At 43.7% G+C, this 27,262-nt stretch overlaps 1 pseudogene; it reads right to left on the reverse strand.

Annotated features, from left to right (window-relative positions):
• Positions 1–2,390: 2,390 nt before the first annotated feature.
• LOC107279660 (uncharacterized) lies at positions 2,391–25,327 on the reverse strand (annotated as a pseudogene).
• Between the last annotated feature and the right edge of the window lie 1,935 nt (positions 25,328–27,262).

Raw genomic sequence — 27,262 nt, forward strand, 5'->3', positions numbered from 1 at the left:
ATAGGACGTTTAATGGATAATGTTTTAAGACAACTTAATACATATTATCAATTTTTGAATGTTGCATTGCTGTTTGGTTGTAGATCTATATTCAATTGACATATTTCATTTTTTTATATAATAAAATATGAGTAATATAGATCTTGATTTTCTCATTTAACTGTAAATAAAATAACAGTTCAAATAAATTAAATAAGTGTAATATAAAGCTTAATTTATTTAGCCATCTAATTATAAAACGACAGTCCAAATAGTCCAAATAGTTATGATTATGATTAATTTGCTACCTAACTTATTGTTTTTCCATTAAATTCTTAGTTACAAAATAGAAGAGAATACATGATACGGAAGGAGTGGAGAGAAGAGCGTTCATACGTACATGATATAGTATATATAGATCTATATGCGCACGTACAGTTTGTTTTCCTAAAATAAATTAGTTGGCTTACCTATTTAAGTTATCTATATATCTAATGGCTTAAAATAACAGGTTCACGATTTAAGTCAAAATCAAGGGTCGATATTTAGAGTGCCACATGGCATAGAGTGTTTGTAGGATGTCCACGTGGCAGCTTGAGAGCGTTTGAATAGATAGATGTTGCATATATATATATATATAGGCTTACATAGTAAACAGAATGGCTAAATTAAAGGAATAACAACTAATGCAACAAACTCAAGACTAATCCTAAATTCTATATTCAATCCGGGTACTGTAGGTGCTGCCACTGTTGTCGCGCGCTTCTATTCCCGCGTGTTCCCCCTTCCTCTGATTCCAATGATACACAGTTTTGACCCAAGCATATATCCAATCCTCCGGAAGCAGCTTGTCTTCGAGTTGGAACGCCGGGTACCGACGGCGGAACTCCACGTTGTTCTCCCAAGTTGCATCCGCCGCAGGTTTTCCATCACACTAAATCAGCAGTTCCCGAGCACCTAGGGCCACACGACCACGGATATGCTTTGGCCGGCACCAGTAACACAAGACCATCGGTGATTGCTAGCAAGGCCATAGTGGACGCCAGTGGTGCACCATGGAACGACTTTGACACAACAACGATGAACACGCTGTGAATGCGTGCGCCGGCTGGAGCTGAAGACGACATGCTACATCGCTGATGTCAGGCAATACTTTGTAGGGTCCGTTGAAACGTGGTGATAGCTTGCCGCGGCTGAACCCTGGTACAGAAGGCAAACCCACACACAATCGCCCACGCTGAAGACCATGTCGCGATGACTGTCGTTACAGTATAGCTTTGAGTAGTCCCGAGCTTGGAGGAGACGTTCCTGGATTTCCGCAAGAAAGATATTTCGTTCTGCCAAGCTGCGTTATCATAGCAACATAGGGTGGGTGGTGGCCATCCATAGACGACTTGGAATGGGTTGGACCGGAGTGAGGACCTATATGCAGAATTGAAGCAAATCTCCTCCCATGGAAACCAACGAAGCCAATGATGTGGGCGGTCGCCTATCAAACACCAGAGATACACCCCGATGACGTGGTTAGCTGCCTCCAATTGGCCGCCGCTCTGGGGGTGAAAGGCTGAGCTGAGATTCAGCTTTACCCTTGCCAAGTGAAAGAGCTCTGGCCAGAACATGCTCCTGGTCACCGGATCGTGGGCAACGACGATTGAATTGGGGATGTAATGTAGCCTGACCACCTCGATAAAGAACGCCTGCGCCACCGATATCATTGTGTATGGGTAGCCCAACGGAATGAAGTGGACGTATTTCGACAGTAGATTGACGATGGTGAGGATGACTGATTTGCCGCGGACAGACGGTAATCCCTTGACAAAGTCCATCGTGATATCGTCCTATACCTGAGTCGGGACGACCGACAGGTTTGAGGTGCTCAGTCTTATTGTGTTGGCAAGAGTATGATGAATGTGAGCGCCATGCTTATATTTAAGACAACACACACTTTGCTAATATGGTAGCATTTTTAGTATTTGAAACATTCTTAAAAAATACAAGTGATCAATGTTTGAAAATGAATATTGTCTCGTACGAGAAATTTGAAAACGGAAGGAGTCTTCTATTTCTTTGTGTTGCATTGTAGGAGTAATTATTCAAAACCCATGTCAAAACTTTTTAGTTTTGTATTGGCTGCAATGATAATGCTTATTTTGCATTGGCTGCAATGAAAATAGCTTTTTGTTTTAGATTGAGGATGTGTAAAAGTACTTGCATGATTTACAATTATTTCGAGTTATTGTCATTATTATTTTTTTTAACCAACATGAAATGAAAAAAGAATATAATTATATTTGTCAATACTGTTCATCGAACTGAAGATAAGTATAATGTACTGTGGAGAAACAACGCAGAGAGACCCTCTAAATCCTGCTGAGAAGGGACTGTACTTCCATTGCTGTAGGCAGAAGAACTCATTTAGCCTTTTCAACTCCTGAGGCCATTGTTTTCTGTACCCCAGTTATACCCTCCATTTCTTCAGGGCTGAACAAAAAGATAAGCATAGAGTAGTTTTGGTTATGATACACCAGAAAAAATAGGATACATACACAGACATTCTGAAGTCATCTGCAATAGACATGCTAACTTGGCTGGCATTTTAATTATGCACATGGACGATGATTATGACTTAAATGAAGGGCCAGGGCCAATACCGCATAGTAGAATTGCTGATGGCTCTAAAGCCTATCTCAGTACCTCATTGGGCAATTGCGCCTGAACCCATAATCCACCAAGGAAACCAGACTGGTGCAGAGGCCAACTCTTGCATGGTGCTGGTTTTGTTAGATCACAGTAGGTGTTGGTAACTTGGTATTAATATGATGTGGGTAAGGAAGTGTTGGATGATATCTGGTTCCTCTATATATTGAGAATGTCACAGTGCAATAGTGCTGAAAAATATGAGCATCAGATTTCAGAGTAAAGTGATGAAGTTCTTATTATTTATATATTTTTTTAGAATCAATGTTTGAGAGGAAAAAAAATCAATCCTCTGAAATTCTACTACTCTATTTCCGCCATTGTATAACGTATCATAAAGAAAAACGCGCGCCCTGATTGGCTTGTTCCTAAATAATTACATTGCGGGCACCTTATTTTTAGCAGCTGTGACTTAAATACATGTATTGTTAGCCATAATACATGTTATCTGTTCCATAGATCACTGGTGGAGAAACCCTTTGTAGTCCCGGTTCGTAACCCCCCTTTAGTCCCGGTTTCCAAACCGGGAGTACCAATCCGGGACTAAAGATCGCTATCTTTAGTCCCGGGTGAAATAACCGGGAGTAAAGATCGATCTTTAGTCCCGGTTGGTAACACCAACCGGGACTAAAGATGGCTCAGCCACGTGGCCGGCTGAGCCATCTTTAGTCCCGGTTGGTGTTACCAACCGGGACTAAAGATCGAGCTGACCTTTTTTTTTTTTTGCATGGCCCTGTTGCTGCATGGTTTATATATATGTTTCAATACATATATATGCATACATATATATATATATGTATATATATATATATTATATTATATTATATGTATATACATGCATAATATATATGTATTTATACATATATATGTTATGCAAATGCATATGTATATAGATATATATATATGACCAAAATATATTTACATTATAGAAAATGTGTACACATGCATATAGAAACATATGTAGTCATGTATTAATTACAATCTATTATATGTCCTAGCTAGCTATGATTTCGACGTAGTAGTAGTCGCTGCTAGCTCAGAAGCTAAGGACCGGTGAATTGTGTTTCCGTCGTAGTAGAATTCACCCTTGGGATCAAGGATTTCTTCGTTGATGAATCCCATGAGTTGTTCTTCAACCGCCGCGATAAATTCCTTGTGTGTGGTCAGGTTATCCCTCATGCGAATAAACTATATGAATGTATGAAATTGATTAGTAATTAAACAAGAAATCGCTACGTAATAAAATTTTGAATTTATTTGTACGTACATCGAGCTCTCTTGTGGTGATGATTTGGTCTGCAAGGCAGTGGCAATACTCGCACACGTAATAGCCGCACAAGTTAGTTCCCTGCTTTTGCTTTGCGCACTACAAATAAATGACAAACAACGAGAGATCTAATTAATATACACTTGTATGTATTTGAATCGGAGAAATATAAATGTAGAGCATGTGTACTCACAGGAAATTTGAACTTCCGCCTAAGTCTTTCTCTCCATTTGCCGCGGACCAAATGACGGAACCGATACCAAGCCCTACATGGAGTTTAAAGCTATGATTCGTAGTAGCAATTAACATAACAATATTTTCTTAATTAACAGAGGAACTTATGACGGTACCTGTCTATAAGTTCGAAAACCTTGTCAAACGTAGACTCTTTTTTATCCATTGAGTCATATACGTTGACGGTGCAGGCCTCCAGGTCGAAGAGTAAAAGCACCCAGTGGAATCTGCAATGTGCGTGGGATGCATTACATATGAAACACTTAGCAAGTTCGTACGGGAATGAAATTTGGTATGTAGGAAGATAGTAAAATTAAACTAACTCTGTGTTGTATGGCAACAGTATGAACGTCTTGTAATGCTGCGCCTTCAAGAGATGGACGAGATTGTCCTCTGTTTCTTGTGGATATTGGTCGAGCATTGCGACGTTTACTTTCCGAGGGTCGATGAATCCAGTATCGAAAACCCTCCGCCGTCGGGCCCTTTGAATCTCCATTCTACAACGATAAAAGGGAGTATATTATTTTCTATAGTCTACTTATATACAAGGACCTAATTAATTAAAGGAGACATATAGTAAGAAATCTAACTGAACGATATACTTACAAAATCCAGCAACTCATAATAGAGACGTCGAGGGCGTCCAGCTGGTATAGTTCGTAGATTCCCCTGAAATTGATCCAGAGAATGTCATCTCCTTGCAAGAAGTCCGTGTCCCTGATCCTCGCTCCGATCATCTCTCTACCGGTGGCGCTCATCTCCATGTACAGCTGACGGAACTTGTACATTTGTGTGGGTAGGGACTGCAGTAGCTCAGGCTTGACAAGCGGTTTACCGAGTTCGTACATGTATTTCACTTCCGCCTTTTCGATTGGTGCGACTCCTAGCAATTGATACGTAGTTAGACCGGTGTCAGTAATAAATTGTTCTATCGTCATTTCTTTACCGGTCACCAATGGCTCGATCTCCTGGTTTGGTTGCTCTCCAAGTTGAGGGACTGGTTTGGACTTTCCAGAAGATGCTTTCTTTAGCGTTCGCTCATAGTCCGATAGCTTGATGGCCTCCTTGGCAGATGCAGACATACCCCTGAAGAAGTTCCTGACACTGGGGTCTATAGGAATCTTCTTTTCTGGACTTCGAGGCTTGAATTGTCTCTTGACTTCTGATGCAACGTAAGCGTCAAGCTCCTCTTGCATGCAATCGTACCCTGGGTCCTTGTTCTTGGCGGCGTCAACTTTCGCCTTCTTCGTTGCCCTTGTGTGGGCAGGCGGTGGAGCTGGGGGGGCCCTTGACTTTGAAGGTGCCGGAAGAGGAGCTTGCGGGGGAGTAGGTGTAGGAGCACGAGGAGGAGTCGGTGCAGGATCCTGAGGAGGAGTCGATGCTGGAGCCTGAGGTGGAGACGGTGCTGGTGGAGCATGAGGAGGAGACGGTGCAGGATCCTGAGGAGGAGATGGCGGAGCCGGAGGAGATGGTGCACAAGACGCCGCTTGTCGCCCAGGGAGGATGATGTACCGCCTGCGCCATAGAATAATGGCATGGCATGTGTCTCGTAGATGCGTCTCACCGTCTCCTCCAGGGTAATCCAGCTCGAGGTCCTCGTACGCGCCTTCGACCAACTCAACTTCGACCTTCGAGTATCCTGCTGGAATCGGCCTGCAGTGGTAAGTACCTGAAGGGTCCGTTGGGATGGCCATGCCCGACGCCACCTTCATGTTGTGAGAGATTATTTATTAGTAATCAACATATATAAGCAGCAACTAGCGGAATTGCTAAATCTTACCTTTATTGATAAGTTCTTGAAAGGAATATGCAGCTCACATGGTGTCCGCTGAGTGATGTCATCAACGGGACAGGTCGATTCGTCCTGTGTTTGCATGGCGTCCATGCTCTGTGATCCTACCTGCCCCGTTGAGGCGCAGCTGTCACGCCCGGAATTTCTATCCAAAATTCCAAACGCTTACATGTGTGTGAACCCTCGTCCAGGAATCAGCCGAGGCACACAATAACAAATTGATAATAGAGTACAATTATTACTCTAATTAATAAGCGAATAAAATGTCATTATAGAGGTAGATAGTTCCTCTCAATCAATAAAGATCTAAGCAGCGGAAAATAAAATAAACGGCGCAGACGGCTGCACTCCACAGGCAGCTAGACCAAGGCTACACCTAATCCTCCACACCATCAGCATCATTGTAGAACTCTTCCTCTGATGAATGATTGCAAGGTGAGTATATGACATACTCAGCAAGCCACGCAGCAAATATGCAAGTGCACAGGATAACAAAGGATGGCATAGTAGGGTTCCCTTTTGCAAAAGCAGCATTTAACAAACATTTGAGAATTTAATAAAACAGTTAAGTAATAATTAAACAATATTAAATCAACGCTATACAACATACCCTGTTGTATAGGCCCAACCATTCTGAACAACCATCCCGGCTGCACAGTTCTATCTCCAAACTAGGAATGTACCATTCCAAACCAGGAGCTAATCAAATTATTACCAGTTATAGCATCATTTACTATGGTGAGAAGTGTGAGACTAATCACGAAAGACATTGTTAGACCCGCCCATAACCGCGGGCACGGCTATTCGAATAGTTTTACTCTGATCAGAGGTGTACCACTGTACCCACAAGACACAACCCCACATCATGTCACCATGTGCCTCAATACCACCACGGTACCTCGGAAAGGAGTTGTGACAATACCCCTTGCACAACACAATCCACCGCAGCGCACCTTTCCTGGATCATAATCACCCCCTTATAAACAAGGCATGAACTCCCTAGCGACCCCCGTGGGCTTATCTCCGCCACTTCTCAGTCTGGTGCCCCGCAATGAACCATGCTATACAAAAGATAAAGCCGTTGCCCACGCTGGCTTGTGGTTGGCACGGTTAATGTTTCACAACCGAAACTCGTGAACCGGTCCTTAATTGTCATGAGCACGACCATCAAAACCATGTGCTCACAACCCACCATTATCAGGTTTTAGTTGGCACATTAATTAATTAACCAATCACGATTGACCATCGTGAACTATCATTAAGCCATCATTAAATAATAGTGAATCATAAGTTATCCCAAAAGTGAGCTAATGTTTCTAAGCAGGGCTAAGCAATTATGTCTAATATCTAGTTGAACCAATATAAATAAAGCTCAACTAGTCAAATTATAATAACCCAAGGTATCAAGGAATAAAGTAATCAAGAACAAAAGGGCTATAGCAAACAATAGGTTAATTCCACCCAATGACATTCGAAAATAGATGCAATAGTTGAATAGAAACAATAGCTTTAAATAGGATCAACATGCTCAAAGGGTTGTTTGGGATCTGTGTGACTTGCCTTGCTGGCCTTGGAACTCCTCAAACTCTTCTCCGACGAAAACGGACTCTCCGGAAACGACGGAATCTAAGCAGAAAAGAGCAAAATCACCAAAACAGCACATAAACAAGCATGAACAGTACATGTGGATATTTTTAACATGTAGATCTCAATTTTAGAAAAATTTAGAGACTTGAACCAACTAAATCCGAGATAAGATGAATTAGTTATGAATTTTTGAAGATTAAATCGGATTAAAACACTTATATTGATTTTAATTGAATTATGACGCAATAATGAATTATTTTTGAAAAGGAAAAAGGGGTTTATTGCGTCAGCAGCTAGGGTTTCGGTGGACCGGGCGCACGGGCGACGGTTCACGCGAACGGACGGCCGAGATCGATCCATCCAAAACGGACGGCCGAGATCGATCGGTCTACGACCGGCTCACGGGAGAGGGCGACGATGACGTCAGCGATGACGTCACCACCGGCGGCAGCGGCTCGGCGGCTCGGGCTTGCATGCTCGCCGGCGAACGACGGCACGGCGGCGCGAACGGAAGGCACCAACGGGTAGAGCGCGACGCGGCGAACTCACCGGTGACCAAAAGAGCGGCGGAAGATCAACGGACGGCGACGGCGACGAGGAGGAAGCGGCGGCAAACTTCGGGTCGACAGCGGCGACGGCGTTCCGGCGGTCTTCGGTCGCGGCGAAGGAGCAGACGAGAATGGCGGCGACTTGGCGATCACGACGGTGGCCTTCCCGAGCGATGACGACGACCGAGACGGCGGCGGCGCACGGCTGGAGCGACGGCGGCGACAGCGGCGCTAGGTTGCACGGCGCTAGAGCTCTTCCGGCGACGAGAGGCGAAGGCGAGAGTAGCGGCGGGTAGAGGAGACACCGGGGAACCTTTTAAAGGGGCTCGGAGGCGACGGCGAAGGCCCACGGCGGCTGGCGACGAGAAGGAAGGTTTAGGGTTCGGAGGAGAGAGACGAATCCGATTCGAACTCGATTCCAACGATTTCCAAAACGAATTAGCCGATGTTTCCAAAAGAGAAAAGGTAGAGGAGATCCCGGAAATTGTTTCCCCTCTATCAATTCGCCCAGAAACGGAAAGGATCGATCGAATTTGGAAGGGAACGGCGGCGGCGCGAAACTAGGGTTTCGGGCGGCGGCGGCCGGAGGTTGACGACGACCCTGACAGGTGGGGCCCACCTGTCAGCGGGAGAGAGAGAGGAGAGCGGCGGCTCGGACTGGGCCGGTTGGGCCGAGTAGAGAGAGAAGGGTTTTGGGCCGACTTTCGGCCCAAAGCCAAAAGAGACTTTTTAAAACCTTTTTCAATTTAAATTATTCATGAAATGCAATTCCATTTATTAAAAATACTTCCTTAGCTCAAATAAATCCCAGAAAAATCTAGGAATTATAGAATTAAGCAAAGTATTTATTGAAATTTTATCTGGCCCCATTTTATATTGGAATTTATTAATTAAAAATTAGCTCTTCTCTTCTAGGCTTTTAAAATCATTTCTAAAAATTCCAATTAAACCACAATTTATATATTTTGAATTTTTAGGGTGTGACAAACCTACCCCCCTTAAACAGAATCTCGTCCTCGAGATTCGGAAGAACTAGCGAACAGATACGGATGAGCTGACTTCAATTCATCTTCTCGTTCCCAAGTTGATTCTTCTTCCGAGTGATTACTCCACTGGACTTTGCAAAAACGGATGACTCGATTCCTGGTTCTTCTCTCATCTATTTCCAAGATACGGATTGGTTTCTCAACATAGGTCAGATCCTCTTGGACTTCTATCTGTTCCAGATTAGCTTCTTCGGTAGGTACCCTTAAACACTTTTTCAATTGCGACACATGGAACACATTATGGACTCCTGCCAAAGATTGAGGTAACTCTAACTGATAAGCAACCTCTCCTCTTCTACTCACGATCTTATAAGGTCCCACAAAACGCGGTGCCAATTTTCCTTTGGTGAGAAAACGATGAACCCCTCGAAGAGGCGTGACACGAAGATACACATAATCTCCTTCTTCAAAACTCAAATCTCTGCGGCGATTGTCGGCATAACTCTTATGACGAGACTGAGCCACTCGCAATCTTTCTTGAATGATCTTTACCTTTTCTTCCGCTTCCCTTAGGATATCCGTCCCGAAAACCTGACATTCTCCCGTTTGATCCCACAAAAGCGGAGTGCGGCACTTCCGACCATACAGTGCTTCGTACGGAGCCATCTGAAGACTAGCTTGATAACTGTTGTTGTACGAAAATTCTGCATAAGGTAGATTCTTATCCCAACTTCCACCGAAGTCTAAAGCACAAGCTCTCAACATGTCTTCTAAAATCTGATTCACTCTTTCGGTTTGTCCGTCTGTCTGCGGATGATAAGCAGTACTAAAGTTCAGCTTAGAACCCATCTCTTCCTAAAGTTTCTTCCAAAAATTTGAAGTAAACTGACTGCCTCGATCAGACACTATTTTCTTAGGGACGCCATGCAAACACACGATCCTTACCATATACAATTCTGCCAATCGACTTCCGGAATAGGTTGTCTTTACTGGAATGAAATGAGCCACTTTGGTAAGTCTGTCGACTATCACCCACATAGAGTCATGGCCCGATGACGTTCTGGGTAAACCAGTGATAAAATCCATACCGATTTCTTCCCACTTCCATTCAGGAATCTTCAAAGGCTGCAACAAACCGGCGGGTTTCTGATGTTCTGCCTTGACTCGCTGACAAACATCACATACTGCTACGTATTCTGCGATTTCACGCTTCATACTTGCCCACCAAAACCTTTCCTTGAGATCCTGGTACATCTTGGTACTACCAGGGTGAATGGAGTATAAGGTATCATGAGCTTCTTTCAGAATTGCATCTTTTAAATCTTTGTTGTCGGGGACACAGATTCTCTCACCCAACCATACAGTTCCTTGCTCATCTTCCAAGAAACCAGTAGCTTTTCCTCTTCTCATATTCTTCTTGATTTCTTGAATATCAGGATCATTAATTTGGGCTTCTCTAACTTGATCAATTAGAGTGGGCTTCGCTTCTAAGGCTGCAACGAAACCTCTACTGACAATTCCCAAATTCAATCTTTCAAATTCCTTGCATAATTCCAGTGGCAACTGTCGTCCTTCCGTAGCATTGCAATAGCCTTTCCTGCTAAGAGCATCTGCTACAACATTAGCCTTTCCCGGGTGATAATGAATTCCCATGTCATAATCCTTAATTAATTCCAACCATCTCCGTTGTCTCATGTTCAGATCCGGCTGAGTAAAGATATACTTTAAACTCTTGTGATCGGTATATACCTCTGTACGAGTACCGAAAAGATAATGACGCCAAATTTTCAACGCATGAACTACTGCAGCTAACTCAAGATCATGAGTAGGGTAGTTCTTTTCATGCGGACGTAACTGACGAGATGCATAGGCAACCACCTTCCCATCTTGCATCAGAACACAACCTAACCCAAGTTTAGATGCATCGCAATACACTTGGAAACCCTTCTTTGGATCAGGTAAAATCAAAATAGGAGCTGATATCAAACGATTCTTCAACTCTTGAAAACTCTGCTCACATTCTTCCGACCACTTGTACTTCACATCTTTCTGAAGCAGTCGTGTCATGGGCTTAGCAATCTTGGAAAAATTCTCTATAAACCTCCGATAATATCCTGCGAGGCCTAGGAAACTGCGAATCTCTAAAACTGTCTTTGGTTGTTTCCAGTTGGTTACGGATTCCACATTACTAGGATCGACGGCAACTCCTCCGGCTGAGATGACGTGACCAAGGAACTTCACTTCAGACAACCAAAATTCACACTTACTAAACTTAGCATACAGTTGATGTTCTCGTAGCTTCTCTAGTGCAAGGCGAAGATGTTCCTCATGCTCTTCTTTGGTTCGGGAGTAGATAAGAATGTCATCAATAAAGACCACCACGAACTTGTCTAGGTATTCCATAAACACCTTATTCATCAAGTTCATGAAGAAAGCAGGGGCATTGGTAAGTCCAAAAGACATAACAGTACATTCGAACAACCCATACCTAGTGGTAAAAGTTGTCTTAGGTATATCTTCCTCTTTGATTCTCAACTGGTGATACCCTGATCGAAGATCTATCTTGGAGAAAACGGTAGCACCTTTAAGCTGATCAAACAAATCATCAATTCTGGGTAGTGGATACTTATTCTTTATAGTCACATCGTTTAGTGCACGATAGTCCACACACATCCTCTGGGTATGATCTTTCTTTTCCACAAAAATAACCGGAGCTCCCCATGGAGATGAACTCGGTCTGATGTATCCTTTCTGAAGCAAATCATCTACTTGCCTCTTGACTTCTGCCAACTCATTGGCTGCCATTCTATAAGGTCTCTTATGGATCGGAGTTGTTCCTGGTACCAAATCTATTCTGAACTCTATATCCCTTTTAGGCGGCATACCAGGCAAATCATCAGGGAACACATCGGGATACTTCCGGACTATAGGAATCTCTTCCAAAGTTATTTGGTTCAGTCTTGACCTTAAAGACTCAGAAGACAATGCATGAACAGTCACAACTCGACCATCATTGCTGGTGAGAGTTACTTTTCTGTTGGCACAGTCTATCACACCTTTATGTCTGGCTAACCAGTCCATCCCTAGGATGACATCAAGGTCTTTGGATTCTAACAGGATAAGATTGGCCAGAAATGATACTCCTTTAATTTCTATTCTGACAGAGGGGCTACGTTGCAAAGAGAGTGCTTGATTACTTGGGGTACTAACCATCAAAGGACGTCTAAGATCTTCTACTTCCATCCCATGATTTCCCGCAAAACTCATAGATATGAATGAATGTGTAGCACCAGAATCGAAAAGCACTGTTGCAGGAACTAAGTTAACAAGAAACGTACCCAAAATCACATCTGGAGCATCTTGAGCTTCTGCAGCAGCAACATGATTGACACGGGCCTTTGATGCTGGTACGGTAGAGTTGCTCTGGGCAGGGACAACCTTCACACGTCGGGGCTTCGGACACTTGTCAGCATAATGTCCTGGGTCTCCACAGTTGAAACACACCACGGGCTTGCTGCCTTGCTCCCTCTTGGCAGGTTGTTGCTGTGCTGGAGCTGCAACAGGACGTGGAGCTTGATTGCGGATGTTGTTGCCAGCATTGTTGTTGAAGAACTGACGCTGCGGACGAACAACCGACGAAGAACCTCCCTGTGGCATGGACTGGGGTTCTAAAGTAAGACGCGGCTTCTGATTATTCCCCTGTTGTGTCTTGAATTGAGCAATCCGGCGTTTCTTCTGCTCCATGCGGTTGTATTTGTCCTCCTGACGAATAGCCTTATCCACTAACTTCTGGAGATCAGAATAATCTCCAGTCATGAGTGGGTAAGAAAGCTCATCATTAAGTCCTTCCAAGAACTTCTCCTGACGCTCTTCATCATTGCGCACATCTTCCGGAGCATAACGAGCCAGACGATTGAACTCGTGCAGATACTCCGTAACAGAGTGAGATCCCTGGGTGAGCGACCTGAATTCCTTCTTCTTGAGAGACACCACTCCCGATGGTATATGCGTCTTCCGAAAAGCAGCGGTGAATTCAAGCCAAGTGATAGGTTCAGCAGTAGTCCTATTCAGGCGGAAGTGATCCCACCATTCAGAGGCAGGGCCATGCAACTGGTGTGATGCAAATGAGACCTTCTCCTGATCAGTGCAATGAAGCAAATCCAACTTCTTCTCTATGGCATGCAACCAATCACCAGCTTCAACAGTATTAGTGGTACTAGAGAAAATAGGCGGCCTCACACGAAGAAATTCTGCTAACTTGTTATGGGGAGGTGCATGGTTATTTCCTTGGTTCTGCTGGTTCTGGAGTTGCTGCATCATCATGTTCATAAGCTGAGTCTGTTGAGACAGAACTTGAGCAAGAGTTGGGTTCCCTTCATTGTTATTGTTATTGGGGCCATTCCCGTTGCTGCGAGTGTTCACCATCTGGCATGGACAGGGCACAAGAAGAGAAACCGGGGGAAACTACTTAGGACAGAGAATTACTTTAACTTTTATTGATCTTAACTGAGTTTCATTATTACAAACTGAAGACCCTCACACCACTAAACTCACCAACTTCCTAACACTCAAAAAAAGCACCTAACACTTAAAAGCAAACAAACACATGCACTTACATCCCACCACTGATGTAAATCACATGCGAGACACACACAACCAAACTTAAAACAAGCAAGCTAACACAACGATCTAAGACAACGGCTAGACAAGTCACTCTAGTTCTTCCGAGCATCGGAGGTCGATTGAAGGCTCGTTCGGCTCATTTTCATCATCTTGAGTTGCTACCCACTCAATCTTGGAATGATTGCGCTTGGATTCTTCTTCTTCATCATCACTTATGATGATGACCGGAGGATCTGCTGGGGCAACTTCTTTCTCCACCACACGAACATTTGGCGCCAATTGATAGCGAGGGACAAATAGAGCTCTCTTCCTTGCGGTAAGACGAATCCTGGCCTTCTGCGGCGATGCTTCTCCCTTTAATGCGGCTAGTTCCTTCTCCAAACGATCCACCTTGTCCTTTAACTTGCAAATCTTACCACGATTCTGATCTTCACGATCTTGAGCTGCTAACACAGTCTCTGCACGAGTTTCATCCACAGCCCACAGCATTTCAACCAAATGCCTTGTGGTAGCATCATTCTCGATTCCTTCAGTCTCAAGGTAACTGCCACGGTCACTTCCCTGTGGTTGGCGAGGATGATAGCGATACTCAGTGTCGGCCAACTGATCACTGTAGCGATCACGGAGCTCTCCTATGGCGATTCTTGCCACCTCCTGACATGCATGGATGTAGTTTCTTCCTCCAGCTTCGAACATCACTGAGGGGATATCTTCACTATTACTGTTCAAGGTGACTTTGACTCGGCACTTCTCTTCGTGACGATCATGAGGAATCTGGGCATAAAAAGGGGCAGTCCCAAATCCAATGACAAAGGACATCGTACGCAACTCCTGGACAAATCCCTCAACACCAAACAAGTACTCAGGCTTGTAGCGCGGCATCTAAAGACAAGTGAAAGGAGGGAGTTAAGACATTTATCCAATTGATAGCACAAGTTTTTGGATTAATTTGAATAAAGTTAGAAATTCAAAGTAAAAGGTAAGTAAATAAAGTAAACCAAACTTGCAAGATAAGTTGAAACAGTTGGAACCAAGGTCACAAGTTTTGTGCTTTTGAATAACAGGTTCCAAAAGAAATAAAAGAAAGTTATAAAATCAACATGCTAAATTTATTTTATTGCAGCAAGATTAAATAAAACAACATTGTAAAACTTTTGCTGGTAATGAGCCATTAGTACAGTAATAGATGTACAGTACTAATAACACTGGAATAAATTTTGAATGAGAACCATTAAAAGAGATTATGAAGTGCATGTGCCATTAGTTTGGTTTAATTAAAAGAGAAAGGGAGGAGAACAGTTCTACTTTTCCAATATTTTTAGAGGGCTTCTATGGGTAACCATCTGGCATAACCTAGGGTCAAGGGGGCTCTGATACCAACTTGTCACGCCCGGAATTTCTATCCAAAATTCCAAACGCTTACATGTGTGTGAACCCTCGTCCAGGAATCAGCCGAGGCACACAATAACAAATTAATAATAGAGTACAATTATTACCCTAATTAATAAGCGAATAAAATGTCATTACAGAGGTAGATAGTTCCTCTCAATCAATAAAGATCTAGGCAGCCGAAAATAAAATAAACGGCGCAGACGGCTCCACTCCACAGGCAGCTTGACCAAGGCTACACCTAATCCTCCACACCATCAGCATCATTGTAGAACTCTTCCTCTGATGAATAATTGCAAGGTGAGTATATGACATACTCAGCAAGCCACACAGAAAATATGCAAGTGCACAGGATAACAAAGGATGGCATAGTAGGGTTCCCTTTTGCAAAAGCAGCATTTAACAAACATTTGAGAATTTAATAAAACAGTTAAGTAATAATTAAACAATATTAAATCAACGCTATACAACATACCCTGTTGTATAGGCCCAACCATTATGAACAACCATCCCGGCTGCACAGTTCTATCTCCAAACCAGGAATGTACCATTCCAAACCAGGAGCTAATCAAATTATTACCAGTTATAGCATCATTTACTATGGTGAGAAGTGTGAGACTAATCACGAAAGACATTGTTAGACCCGCCCATAACCGCGGGCACGGCTATTCGAATAGTTTTACTCTGATCAGAGGTGTACCACTGTACCCACAAGACACAACCCCACATCATGTCACCATGTGCCTCAATACCACCACGGTACCTCGGAAAGGAGTTGTGACAATACCCCTTGCACAACACAATCCACCGCAGCGCACCTTTCCTGGATCATAATCACCCCCTTATAAACAAGGCATGGACTCCCCAGCGACCCCAGTGGGCTTATCTCTGCCACTTCTCAGTCTGGTGCCCCGCAATGAACCATGCTATACAAAAGATAAAGCCGTTGCCCACACTGGCTTGTGGTTGGCACGGTTAATGTTTCACAACCGAAACTCGTGAACCGGTCCTTAATTGTCATGAGCACGACCATCAAAACCATGTGCTCACAACCCACCATTATCAGGTTTTAGTTGGCACATTAATTAATTAACCAATCACGATTGACCATCGTGAACTATCATTAAGCCATCATTAAATAATAGTGAATCATAAGTTATCCCAAAAGTGAGCTAATGTTTCTAAGCAGGGCTAAGCAATTATGTCTAATATCTAGTTGAACCAATATAAATAAAGCTCAACTAGTCAAATTATAATAACCCAAGGTATCAAGGAATAAAGTAATCAAGAACAAAAGGGCTATAGCAAACAATAGGTTAATTCCACCCAATGACATTCGAAAATAGATGCAATAGTTGAATAGAAACAATAGCTTTAAATAGGATCAACATGCTCAAAGGGTTGTTTGGGATCTGTGTGACTTGCCTTGCTGGCCTTGGAACTCCTCAAACTCTTCTCCGACGAAAACGACTCTCCGGAAACGACGGAATCTAAGCAGAAAAGAGCAAAATCACCAAAACAGCACATAAACAAGCATGAACAGTACATGTGGATATTTTTAACATGTAGATCTCAATTTTAGAAAAATTTAGAGACTTGAACCAACTAAATCCGAGCTAAGATGAATTAGTTATGAATTTTTGAAGATTAAATCGGATTAAAACACTTATATTGATTTTAATTGAATTATGACGCAATAATGAATTATTTTTGAAAAGGAAAAAGGGGTTTATTGCGTCAGCGCCTAGGGTTTCGGTCGACCGGGCGCACGGGCGACGGTTCACGCGAACGGACGGCCGAGATCGATCCATCCAAAACGGACGGCCGAGATCGATCGGTCTACGACCGGCTCACGGGAGAGGGCGACGATGACGTCAGCGATGACGTCACCACCGGCGGCGGCGGCTCGGCGGCTCGGGCTTGCATGCTCGCCGGCGAAAGACGGCACGGCGGCGCGAACGGAAGGCACCAACGGGTAGAGCGCGACGCGGCGAACTCACCGGTGACCAAAAGAGCGGCGGAAGATCAACGGACGGCGACGGCGACGAGGAGGAAGCGGCGGCAAACTTCGGGTCGACGGCGGCGACGGTGTTCCGGCGGTCTTCGGCGGCGGCGAAGGAGCGGACGAGAACGGCGGTGACTTGGCGATCACGACGGTGGCCTTCCCGAGCGATGACGACGACCGAGACGGCGGCGGCGCACGGCTGGAGCGACGGCGGCGACGGCGGCGCTAGGTTGCACGGCGCTAGAGCTCTTCCGGCGACGAGAGGCGAAGGCGAGAGTGGCGGCGGGTAGAGGAGACACCGGGGAACCTTTTAAAGGGTCTCGGAGGCGACGGCGAAGGCCCACGGCGGCTGGCGACGAGAAGGAAGGTTTAGGGTTCGGAGGAGAGGGACGAATCCGATTCGAACTCGATTCCAACGATTTCCAAAACGAATTAGCCGATGTTTCCAAAAGAGAAAAGGTAGAGGAGATCCCGGAGATTGTTTCCCCTCTATCAATTCGGCCGGAAACGGAAAGGATCGATTGAATTTGGAAGGGAACGGCGGCGGCGCGAAACTAGGGTTTCGGGCGGCGGCGGCCGGAGGTTGACGACGACCCTGACAGGTGGAGCCCACCTGTCAGCGGGAGAGAGAGAGGAGAGCGGCGGCTCGGACTGGGCCGGCTGGGCCGAGGAGAGAGAGAAGGGTTTTGGGCCGACTTTCGGCCCAAAGCCAAAAGAGACTTTTTAAAACCTTTTTCAATTTAAATTATTCATGAAATGCAATTCCATTTATTAAAAATACTTCCTTAGCTCAAATAAATCCCAGAAAAATCTAGGAATTATAGAATTAAGCAAAGTATTTATTGAAATTTTATCTGGCCCCATTTTATATTGGAATTTATTAATTAAAAATTAGCTCTTCTCTTCTAGGCTTTTAAAATCATTTCTAAAAATTCCAATTAAACCACAATTTATATATTTTGAATTTTTAGGGTGTGACAGCAGCTGCTACGGTTTCCTGACGGGCTCACCATTGCAGGAGGAATGGTCGGCTGGGGATCATGGGACCGATGTGCGGCCATGCGTTCATCAACCTTCCTTGCCACCTCGTCTTGCATGTTGAGTTCGTAGCTCGATACCCGGAACTCTAGGTCTGCAATCTTCGCCTCGGTATCTCTCTTGCTCCTCATCCGACTCCTGTACGTGTGGATGTCCTCCTTGAAACCAATCTTCCAAGGAATCACCCCTTTCCCTCGTGTTCGTCCTGGATGCTCTGGAGTCTGCAGGGCGAGTGTCAGCTCGTCCCTATCTCTGTCTGGTCGGAACGTGCTCTGAGAGGAGGCTTCCACTGCATCTGTTAGTCGTCGCGCAACCTCTCGTATCTGATCGCCGAAGACCAGTGAGCCATCAGCTGGGTTGAGCGTTCCACCGTGAGCATAGTACCAGAACTTCGATCGTTCCGGCCAATTGGCTGTTGCCGGTTCGATACCCCTCTCAATCAAGGTAGCCTCCATCTGCTCCCACTTCGGCATCGCGACGCTATAGCCTCCTGACCCCAAGTGGTGATGGTACTTCTTCTTGGCGGCATTTTCTTTGTTTCTTTCCATCATCGCCTGCCCTTGTTCACTTGTCTTATATGCAACGAACTCGTCCCAGTGATCCCTTAGCTTTGGGAATGTGTCGAAGTTCGGTGTCTGCCCCTTCAGTATATACTTCTGGTACAGATCTCCCTTGAAGCTCTGAAACTGTTCTGCCATTTTCTTCAGAATCCACCTTTTCACTTTGTCCTCTGTACCCGCAGGAAGGGTGAATGTCTCGAGCATTGTGGTCCACAGCATCTCTTTCTCCGAATCTGGGACAAAGCTCTCATGATCTCCGCGTGCCCTTGTTCTTCGCCAGTACACCGTACTGACAGGCATGTTATCCCGCACAACCCAACCGCTGTGACGTACATAGTTCTTGGCGGCTTCGGCCGGGGCACTAGGACGTCCATCTTCTTCCACTTCCGTTATGATGTGCCGACCCTCAAGCTTCTTCGCTGCACCTCGTTGCCCGCGTGCCCTCTTCTGTCCAACGGAGGGTTGACTACCACTAGCCTCCTCCTCCTGGTTCCCCTCCACATCCCTTTCCACGTGCCCCTGCTGGTTCCCCTCCGCATCCCACTCCATGTTCCCTTCCTCGTTCAAGTACTGGTTTGGATCCTCGTTCCCCTCTTCTTCATTCCAGTACTGGCTGCTTCCCTCCGCGATTGTATCGTACAATATCTGTTCCTCATCGCGGTCAGCCATCTGTTGATACAAGAAACATCTGCTAAGTCACGAGACATTTATGTTTTAACAATCTAAGTCATGTATGCTAAGTATAAATGTCGTACATTAGAACCCTACACAACCTTACGTGCTAAGTCTAATTACAAATCGTGATATAAGCTAAGTCTAGGTGACGTATATTATACAACCCTAGCTAGTAAATAATTATATACTAAGTCTAATTACAAATAAAATAATCTTATATTAAAACTCAAATAATATTACATGCTAAGACTAAAATAGTCATGTATATGCTAAGTGTTTCGTGCGTATATGCTAAGTCTAATTAAGACTACAATAGTCAATTGCTACTTGTCGCACCAATTCCGTAGTCAATAATTACATACTAAGTCTAATTACAAATAAAGTAATCTTATATTAAAACTCAAATAATATTACATGCTAAGACTAAAATAGTTATGTATGCTAAGTGTTTCGTGCGTATATGCTATGTCTAATTAAGACTACAATAGTCAATAATGTCATACTAAGTCTAATTTGCAATAAAATAATCTTATATTAAAACTCAAATAATATTAGAACACTACACAATCTTATATGATAAGTCTAATTACAGGTCTAATAATCTTAATTAATTGCATTACAAATATAACAATCATTTATATTATTACGTCACTTGCCTGCTCCAATTCCTTCTAGGGCTAGCTCTTCCACTCAGGCTTGACGGACGACTCCGACAACACGTCTTTTCTGCAAGATACAAAAAGATGTATTAGGATAAATGCGAAGTAACATATATATATATATATATATATATATATATATATATTGCATTTCATGTTAACGTTCGTCCTCGTTCGTTCGCTCGTTCACGTTCCCTAGCTCGTTCACGTTCGTTCGCTCGTTCTCATTCACGTTCGTTCGCTTGTTCTCATTCACGTTCGTTCCCTCGTTCTCGCTTGTCTTCGTTCGATCGTACTCGTTCTCGCTCTCGTTCGTTCGATCGTTCTCGTTCACGTTCTCGCGGCAACGTACGTTGACGTGTTCGTTCTCGCTCTCGTTCGTTCGATCGTTCTCGTTCTCGTTCGTTAACGGCGGTGTGGCGGCATCGGGGCGGCGGTTGGCGCGGCGGCGTGGCGACGGCGGCGGCGGCGTGGCGTTGGCATGCGGCGGCGGCGTTGCGCGGCGGCGAAGGCGGCGGCGTGGCGCGTCGTCGTCGTGGCGCGTCGTCGTCGTGGCGCGGCGTCTCGTGGCGGGCGGCGCGACGGAGAGAGATCGAGATCGGAGAGATCGAGATGCATGAAGGGAGATCTGGCGGCGGCGGCTCTCACCCCAGAGATGCGGCGGCAGCGGAGGAGGCGGAGGCGGCGGCGAGGACGATGAGCTCGAGACGACGGCGAGATACGGCGGCGTCGGCGCGGGGATTTGCCCTAGGCAGTGGCGGCGAATTAGAGAGGCCGAGAGAGATCGATCGGCCGAAAACGTCTAAGTGTTGGTGAAGAAGACGAGGGCGCACCGGGAATATATATACCCCCGGATCTTTACTCCCGGTTGCTGAGAACAACCGGGACTAAAGATATCTTTAGTCCCGGTTGTTGAGAACATCCGGGAGTAAAGAAAAGATCTTTACTCCCGGTTGTTGAGAACAACCGGGACTAAATCTTTAGTCCCGGTTGTTGAGAACAACCGGGACTAAAATTGTTCTCAACAACAGGGACTTAAGATATCTGTAGTCCCGGTTGTTCTCAACAACCGGGAGTAAATATCTTTTCCCGCTATTTCGAAATTCTTTTTAAACCCGGTTAGGGTTAAGAACCGGGACTAAAGATTATAGCACTACATATGATTTTCGCTTACATATGTGTTTATAAAATAGAAGTTAATGCATTAACATTATTTAAAGTACAAAGATTAATGACAATTACTTCGAAAAATTATTTTTGCCTGTAATAAATTAAGTGGATAAATCGTAATAAGCAAATATAATTAATAAAAATTCCAATAATCATATATACTTAGCATATATATGAATGATATTATTATATTGGTAAAAACTCTAATTAAGATATGTATGTACATACTGCATGATTTAAAATTAATAAAAATTGTAATCATCATATGTACTTAGCGTAGGAATTATATTAAATTAAATGCTAAAAACTCTAATTAACATATGTAAATGCACATGCATGATTTAAACCTTTTAAAAATTCGAATAGTCATATATAAGTAGCATATGAAAGATAGTAAATTAAATTGTGAAAAACTCTAATATATGAATGATAGTTTTAAAAATATATTAAATTTAATACTTTTAAAAATTCTCCAGTCAATTATAATTAGCATATGAATGATAGTAAATTAAATGTTAAAAACTCTAATTAACATATGAAATTGCCACTTGCGTGATTTAAAACTTTTAAAAATCCTCTAGTCAATTATAATTAGCATATGAATGCTAGTAAATTTAATGTTAAAAACTCTAATTAACATACATATGAAATTGCCACCTGTGTGATTTAAAACTTTTAAAAATTGTAAGTATCACATATAACTAGCATATACATGATTTAAACTTGTTGAAACCTCTAATAATCGTGCGTAATTAACATATGCCATACATCAATTGATTTATATGGATAATCAATACATCCAAAATAGTTTACATCGTGTACACAATAATTACGGCACGTACTTTCTCCTCACTATTGTTCCCTCCTTGTGATCGCTGCGTGAGTAAGGGGTGTCTTCATTTGATAGGAGGATGCTAGGGTCAATCGTCACCGTGAAAGGGGGTTGCCCATCCAACTGATCGTAATCCTCGTCAGTCTTGTCCTCAACTCCGACGATTTTTCTTTTGCCTGGGAGAACTACTTGACGCTTAGGCTCATCAGGCCCTCTGCCCTTCTTTCCTTTGCTAGACATGTCCTTCACGAAAAAGACTTGCGTTACATCATTGGCAAGGACAAAAGGTTCGTCCGAGTATCCAACCTTGTTAAGGTCAACAGTTGTCATCCCACTGTCATCAATCATTACGCCTCCACCAGTCAACCTAACCCATTGGCACCGGAACAGAGGAACCTTGAGAGGACCATAGTCAAGTTCCCATATGTCCTCGATGGCACCGTAATACGTGGCAGTTGTTCCATCGTGTCCCATGGCATCGACACGAACAGCGCTGTTTTGGTTCGTGCTCTTCATGTCTTGGGCTCTCGTGTAGAATGTGTACCCATTGATCTCATATCCCTGGAATGTCGCGATCGACCCAGACGGTCCCCTCGCCAGGAAGGCAAGTTGTTGGTTGATCGACTCGTTACCCATGAGATGTTGTCGTAGCCACGCGGGGAAAGTATCAATGTGATGCCGTGTAATCTATGCATCGGACTTACTGATGTTCCTGGCGCGAACTAGAGCCAAGTGCTCCTCGATGTAAGGAGCTACCAATGAAGAGTGTTGCAGAACAGTGAAATGGGCTTTACGGAATAAATTGTTGTCTACCGTCGTTATTGCTTTCCTTCCGAGAGTTCCCTTTCCCCGTAGTCTCCCTTCATGGCGTGATTCAGGTACCCCGATTGGGCGAAGGTCTTCGATAAATTCTACGCAAAATTCGATGATCTCCTCTGTTCCATAACCCTTGGCGATGCTTGCCTGTGGACGAGCACGGTTACGAACATACTTCTTCAGAACGCCCATGTACCTCTCGAAAGGAAACATGTTGTGTAGGTACATAGGCCCGAGAATACGGATCTCTTTCACAAGGTGACAAAGCAGATGCGTCATTATATTGAAAAATGAAGGTGGAAATATCAACTCAAAACTAACGAGACATTGCACCACTTCATTCTGAAGGGCTTCTAATCTATCCGGATCGATGACCTTCTGCGAAATTGCGTTCATGAATACACATAGCTTTGTTATTGTTGCCCGGACATTGTCTGGAAGGATACCCCTTATTACAACTGGTAGCAGTTGTGTCATCAACACGTGACAGTCATGAGACTTTAGGTTTGTGAACTTCTTCTCCTTCGTGCTTATTATTCGCTTGATATTCGTGGAGTATCCAGACGGTACCTTTATGCTCTCCAAGCATTCAAACATACTTTCCTTCTCTGCCTTGCTAAGAGTGTAGCTGGCTGGACTCAAGTAATGGCTTCCTTTCTCCTTTGGTTCCGGGTGAAGGTCGCCGCGTTGTTCCATATGCTTCAGATCATTACGTGCTTCCAGTGTATCTTTCGACTTTCCGTATACACCTAGGAAGCCAAGAAGGTTTACGCAAAGGTTCTTAGTGAGGTGCATCACGTCGATTGCGTGGCGTACGTCCAAGAATTCCCAATATGGTAACTCCCAAAATATAGAGTTCTTTTTCCACATCGCCGCGTGACCATCTTCGCTCTCTATATGCTGGCTTCCAGGCCCCTTTCCGAACACTACTTTAAGATCTTTAACCATAGCAAACACTGTTTTCCCGCTGCGATGTTTAGGCTTCGTACGGTGGTCGGCCTTATGTTCGAAGTGCTTGCCTTTCTTCCGTACCGGGTGGTTTGCTGCAAGGAATCGACGATGACCCATGTATACAACCTTCCTACAGTGCTTAAGATACGTACTTTCTGTTTCATCCATACAGTGAGTGCAAGCCTTGTACCCCTTGTTGGACTGTCCGGATAGGTTGCTAAGTGCAGGCCAATCGTTGATGGTTACGAACAGCAGCGCTCGTAGGTTAAACTCCTCCTGTTTGTCCTCGTCCCACACGGGGACACCTTCCTTCTTCCACAACTATTTAAGATCTTCGACCAGTGGTCTTAGGTACACGTCGATGTCGTTACCAGGTTGCTTGGGGCCTTGAATAATAATCGGCATCATTATGTACTTCCTCTTCATGCATAGCCAGGGGGAGGTTGTAGATACACATCGTAACGGGCCAAGTGCTATGGCCGCTGCTCATCTCTCCAAAAGGATTCATGCCATCCGTACTCAAACCAAACCGTATGTTTCGTGCGTCCTTTCCAAATTCTTTAAATTTTCTGTCGATGTTTCGCCACTGCGAACCATCGGCGGGGTGTCTCAGCATCCCGTCCTGTTGACGCTCTTCAGCGTGCCATCGCAACATTCTAGCATTCCCCTTGTTCCTGAACAAACGCCTTAGCCGTGGTATTATAGGGAAATACCACATCACCTTAGCAGGAATTCTCTTCTTTGTTAGCTGCCCGTCAACTTCTCCTGGATCGTCCCGTCTAATCTTGTATCGTAGTGCTTTGCAAACAGGGCATGCTTCTAGGTTCTCATACTCCTCACCGTGATATAGGATACAATCGTTCGGACATGCGTGAATCTTATGAACTTCCAGTCCTAACGGGCAGACTATCTTCTTAGCCTCGTACGTTGTCTCGGGCAATTTGTTTCCCCCCGGAAGAATGTTCTTGACGAGTTTCAATAAATCGCCAAATGCCTTGTCACTAACACCATTTTTTGCCTTCCATTGCAACAACTCCAGAGTGGTATCCAACTTTTTGTGCCCCTGCTCGCAACCTGGGTACAACGAAGTTCTGTGGTCCTCCAACATCTTGTCCAATTTATGGGCCTCCTTTTCACTTTCGCAGTCTTCCCTGGCGTCCTGCAACATCTGACCAAGATCATCCGCAACGTCGTTACCATCAGCAGCTATTTCCTCCTCGCCCGTTTGATTTCCTTCAAATCCAACATACTGAGCAAAGTCCGGAATATTGTCGTCTTCCACTTCATCTTCTTCCATTTCAACACCTTGCTCTCCGTGGGATGTCCAACAATTATAGCTTGGCATGAACCCCGACTCAAACAAGTGGAAATGAATAGTCCTGGATGCAGAATACTCCTTCTGATTCTTACATTTATTGCATGGACAACAAATAAAACCCCTTTGCCTGTTAGCTTCGGCCACTCTCAAAAAATAGTGCATGCCGTCAATAAACTCTTTGGACCGCCGGTCAGCGTACATCCATTGCCGATCCATCTACATGAGTCAAAAAAACCGCACACAAATAATTATTCTTACAATAATGACAGTCATACAATAATTATAAGATATCTTTATTCATACAAAAATCATAAAATATTACACCAAATAATTCTTAAAAACTATTTGTAAAGTTTTAAACTAATTTTAATGTGTTTTACTTCTTTTAATTTTTATTTTAGTTTGTTTTCTATTATTTAATATTAACTTTCACTAGAGTTTTCCTTCTCAACTATTTTATAAAACCTTGTTTAGCAAATGAACTAAATTTCTATATATTCTTTCTTCCCCACACACATTTTCTCTCTCATCAACTTACAACTAAATTTTGGAGACAAAAAAAGTGTGCAAAACATAGGTGCAAATGTAGTATGACAAAAAAAAAACATTGGAGGATGAAGTTGCAAACCTTTTAGGCACCTCCGATTTGTATGTAATCACCAAAATAAATTCAATAGAAATTTTGGCATGACCTCCCCTCTTTTTTGAAGAAATTTTGAAGCTTGCTCGGGCAGCTGGAGGAGGAAGAAGACATATATATAGGGGTGGGACTTTAGTCCCGGTTGGTAGCACCAACCGGGGCTAAAGATCACCGGGATCATTAGTCCCGGTTGGTATTACCAACCGGGACTAAAGTTAAGATCTTTAGTCTCGGTTAGTAGCACCAACCGGGGCTAAAGATCACCGGGATCTTTAGTCCCGGTTGGTATTACCAACCGGGACTAAAGTTAAGATCTTTAGTCCCGGTTGGTGCTACCAACCGGGACTAAAGATCCCGGGGGGGCCTGACAGGTCCTGACAGCATTCGAACCGGGACTAAAGATGATCTTTAGTCCCGGTTGGTAACACAAACCGGGACTAAAGATCAAATATGCCCGTTACCATTTTGAACCGGGACTAAAGATCATCTTTAGCCCCGGTTTTTATTGCATCCGGGACTATTGTGGAAATCGGCCGACCGACGAAAGATGGTTTCTCCACCAGTGTTTGTCAGAATTTTATCTTTTTTGTTATTCTCTATGTAGAATGAATTTGAAGATGCGACTTTGCACGTAGATGTAATACTATTGAAAGTACATGTATGAATTTTCCTAGAATTTTTTGTGATAATTTTTAGTTGGTGTACACGGTATGTACACGCGAGGGCATGTGTACATAGGATACGCTCCCAAAGTAAACATGCTAATGATAGGATTAATTATTTCTAACACAGATGCCATATACAAACTAAATTTTACGACATAAATGCAAAATTGATGTATAAACCATCGACAAGCACCATCGATATCCCCTGCAAACCAGCCAAGCAGTCATCATGTGCATGGGAGGGTCCATTCCAATATGAACATGATTTCAACACGACATACTTGTGCTGAGGGTATTCTGACTGATTCTCATGTGTTGTGATACTTGGAGACAAGAGAGTTCAAGATTGGTTACCAAGTAGCCAGAGATGTTACTGAAATGCATAAAAAGAAATAAAGATTTATTTCGAAAGAAGAATTGTATGTGTATAACATATAGTTGAGATATAAAATCATATCTTTTGGCACACCCGTCGATTATAAATAACAGTACATGTAAGTGACAGCTGCTATAAATGTGTCAGAAATGTAATTATTTGAGGGCAAACCAGCATACATGATTTAAGTGGCAGCTCTTATGGCACGTTTTACTACCGGTAGTAACAAAGCAGTAGAATTTCAATGAAAGGGTCTTCTAAAAACTTCAAACTTTGATGCTATAAAGAAGATACAGATACGAATCACAACCTCCTAGCTTTATTCTGAACTCTGACGCACATAACTTCAGCCATATTAATTGCACTATAATCAATAAAGGTCCATACCAGACGAAAAATATGAAATAAGTGTGTCCTCCAAAAAAATAAGATTTGCTGCTCAATATATACAGTAA

Source organism: Oryza sativa, chromosome 12 (genome assembly GCF_034140825.1).
Source record: "Oryza sativa Japonica Group chromosome 12, ASM3414082v1".
NCBI classification, from domain to species: domain Eukaryota; kingdom Viridiplantae; phylum Streptophyta; class Magnoliopsida; order Poales; family Poaceae; genus Oryza; species Oryza sativa.